This window comes from Nyctereutes procyonoides, unplaced genomic scaffold (genome assembly GCF_905146905.1).
Source record: "Nyctereutes procyonoides isolate TBG_1078 unplaced genomic scaffold, NYPRO_anot_genome, whole genome shotgun sequence".
NCBI classification, from domain to species: Eukaryota; Metazoa; Chordata; class Mammalia; order Carnivora; family Canidae; genus Nyctereutes; species Nyctereutes procyonoides.
In genome coordinates, this window is record NW_026575125.1 from 45,797,680 (window position 1) to 45,801,761 (window position 4,082).

At 38.9% G+C, this 4,082-nt stretch overlaps 1 protein-coding gene across 1 annotated transcript in view; it reads right to left on the reverse strand.

The window, feature by feature from the left end:
- WNK3 (WNK lysine deficient protein kinase 3) overlaps positions 1-4,082 on the reverse strand; it is a 155,375-nt gene that overhangs the window by 150,731 nt on the left and 562 nt on the right. The window lies entirely within an intron of this gene.

Below are 4,082 nucleotides of genomic sequence, written 5' to 3' on the forward strand. Positions count from 1 at the left end.
AATATTTGCAAATCATATGTCTGATCAGGGTCTAGTATCTAGAATATATTCTTTAAAAACTCTTCCAAGTCAACAATAAAAAAATTTTAAACGGGCAAAAGACTTAAATAGTTCTCTAAGGAAGAAATTCAAATAGTCAACGACCACATAAGAAGATGCTACACATCATTAGTCATTACAGAAAGACAAATAAAAACCACAATGAGATCCCATTTCATAAAAAACCCAGAGAGTAACAAATGTTGGTGAGGATGTGAAGAAATTAGAACCCTTGTACATTGCTGGTGGGAATGTAAAATGGTGCAGCCACTGTGGAAAACAGTTTGGTGGTTCCTCAACAAGTTAAAACAGAATTACCATATGACTCAGTATTTCCACTTCTAGGTACATACCTGAAAGAATTGAAAACAGGTGTTCAAACAAAAACCTGTACACAAATATTCAAATGAGCATTATGCATAAAGCCAAAAGGTAGAAAGATCCCAAATGACTATGGACTGATGAATAAATAAACAAAATGTAATATACCCATACAAGGGAATATTATTCAACCATAAAAAGGAATAAAATAATAGGGGCACCTGGCTGGCTCAGTCAGAAGAGCAGGCAACTCTTGTCAAGGCTGTGAGTTTGAGACTCACATTGCATATAGAGATTACTAAAAACAAACAAACTTTTTAAAACAAAGGAATGAAATACTGATACATGCCACAACATTATTGAATCTCAAAAACATGTGAAGTGAAAAAAGCCAGACAATAAGGTAATGTAATGCATGATTTCATTTATATGAACTATCTAGAATAGGCAAATCCATAGATGAAAATGTTTTGGAACTAAATATGCAACATCATGAAGTTACTTAATTGTGCACTCTAAAATGGTATAATGTTATGTGAATTTTATCACAATAAAAGGTTACCAGGTTAAAACACAGAAAACAATGTTACTTCATTTCTGTTAATGAAAAAAATAGCCCTGAAGAAAGGAGAATTAAAGGCTCACTACTGCAATAACTTAACCTCAACATTTCCTAAGTCAAATATCTCAGGACAAGTTCTACCAAAACAATTTAAAATGGCATCAAATTCTACTCTCAAAGTTTTGGAAATTTCTGAATGAATGCTTTTATAGATGTCCTTTACAATCATCGAATATTTCCTAACAGTGCCATAATTTTTATGATCTCAAACAAAAAATGGAAAAAACCCACCTCTCTGAAAGTATAATGGACTTTAGCCAAGAGACATAATCAAGTAAATCTGCAAACAGAGCTGGTCTACTTATGCTAAGATGGGGTACTGAAGGGTTTTTTTCCTTGCACACAATCCCCTCCCCCACAAACATATACACAAAAATTTAGACCTTCTGTTAATTTTTAAAGTAAATTATCTGACTAGAAATCTTATAGTAATATAACAATTCTCATTTATTTCTATTCTGGTTCTATGCAACCACTGGCTTTATCATTTACTGGCTAAGTAATGTACACCTTAATGAAAAATTCCTGTACTTTATGGAAGATAATTAAAGTTTGAATTACAGAAATTTAACTCCTAAAACACCATGGAATAATTACATCAAAAATGCAGACTTGTGATATGAGGATCAACATTGGTCTAGAAGTCAAAATTCCAGGGTCCACCACTTACTTAATAGAGCAGGTCTTATCTTTCTGTGCTTTATTTTCTCTCTTAGGTATAAAAAAGGCAAATAACTTTCCTGCTGCCTACCAACAGAAGCACAGTAATTAAAATATGTACAAGGTGTGATGGGACCACTAAAGAAGGGCATCTAATGTAGCTTAGTGGAGGCTGCTAGGGAAAGGAAAAAAGACGGGGGAGAGCAGGAAAGGCTTTCAGGAATAACTAATGACAGAGGTTAGTCTAAAAAGGAGCTCAAATTCAAAGGGAGGGGGAGAGAACATTCCAGGTGGGGGGGGGAATGGGGGCGGGTTGGGACATCAGAAGCAAAGGCAGAGAGATGAATACCAAAAATCTGCTTACATTATTCCCCTTCTTAAATAGTCAAAGGCTCCAAATCCGGCAGGGCAGTCCTTCACCCCAGACTCAATCTAAGATTACAGCCTTATTTCAACCCACTCTCCAGATATACCAAACTTAAACTTCCTAGCCTCAAAACCTGAAAGTTCTTCCACTCCAAATATCTAGTTCAAAACTGGGAGGCTACCTTGCCGCCAAAGTTGGTGCAACATTCCCAGGCTCTCATGGTGCTTTTATACTTCTACTCTATTGCTTAATACACTAAGTATTCATTTTAATCTATGAGAATAAGAGCATATTATCAGCTTTTGTATTTAAATTCTGGGTAGCCAAAACAAGGATTACACTCTTTCCAACATCAAAGCAGAATAAAAGAAAAAGGGCATGGGAATGTTCTCAAATTTGCAACATTTCCAAGATAATGAGTATATGTCAGTAAAGTTTCTAGAACTTTGTAACCATGAAAAGTTACAAATCCATAAACTATTAATCTTGACCCAGAACAGAATGAGACCATCACAAGGTATCCTTACCAAAAGATAAGTAATGTATTCGAGAACAAAATGTCCTAGTAATCTGCTACAATTTAAACTCACAGGAAAAAGCAAGTGCCAATTTTCAAACAAGGTAAATTCAAAATGACCAAAAAAGATCACGTATAATTATTTTAGCATTCAAAATCAGCTTTAGTACATTTTAGCTATCCTTTAATGCAGTGTATGCTTTCCTTCAGGCTCCTGACTTTAAACAATTTTTAAATTCATCAATTTAAAGGTTAGAGACTATCTAGAAGACACCTGATGCTTTGTCATATACTGAGATCTCTTCAAAAGTTATCTTGATTGTTACAACTTACTGTAAGTGAAAAACAGGTAACAATGCCTCCCAAAGTTGGACGCAATCACTACTACACAGAAGATTTTCACAACTTAAAAGAGTATTTATTCATGTAATTGCTTTAGTCAAAGGCAACTCTTAAGAAGGAATATCCATACCACTCGCATCTGTTTTGAGGGTTCAATTTCATTTTAACAGGGTCTATCCGGATGCCTGGGTGGCTTCGTGGTTGAGCGTCTACCTTTGACTCAAGGCATGATCCCGGAGTCCCAGGATGGAGTCCCACATTGGGGTCCCTGCATGGATCCTGCTTCTCCCTCTGCCTATGCCTCTGCCTCTATCTCTGTGTCTCTCATGAATGAATAAATAAAATCTTTTAAAAAGAAAAAAAAAAACAGGGTCTATCAACTCCCAAGATAGGGAAGGATTTCCACCCACAGCCCACTTCATAAATGTTTCACCTTCTTAACTAGTCAAACAAAACCTCTTTCAGTACAGTGAAGTCACCTCACCACTTTTATACTAAACCATACTATTCCCTCCCCACCCCCAAGCTGTCAGTCACAGAAAACACCACCCGTTCCCAAATAACACCTCTCAATCTCCTTGAACCTAACCCACTTACACAGACAGTAATATTCCCTCACCTGATCCAGTCCTATCGACTTTCACACATCAAATGAATCTCTAAATTAAATCCACTTTCCCCTACCCCATTACCCACTGAAACTCAACTTCCCACACCTGAAGCGATCTTCTCTTTCAGCAGCCTCAATCGCACTCAAACGATCACTCAGTCCTTTGTCAACCATCTCTCGGTCCCCCTCAAGTATCTACCTCACCTTCCCCATTCGCTAGTCTTCTTCCATCAACTCCCAAAGTTGCCACCCTCAACAAAAGCAGCAAAGAAGACAAAAAACGCACCTCAACCCCAAACCTGCCCTTCCCCACTTGTCTCCCTTAGAATTTCTCTCTCTGCCCATTCGCTCAAACGGACAGCGGCTCCGACAACCTCGAAGACCCAAGCCCGACCTCGTCCCATACCTCTTGGCGACAGCAATCACCCAGCCTCGGTCAAGCCGCCCCCCCCCCCTCCACTAGGGCGCTTACTCGGAACAGACTCTTGGCCGCTGCTGCCTCCCTCCATTCATCCCCGGCCCATTCATCTCTCAGCCGGATCCCAGACACGCCCCCCGGCCTCCTCCCTCTCTCCCAGAGCCCTGGCCGGCCCGGGACCCTCAC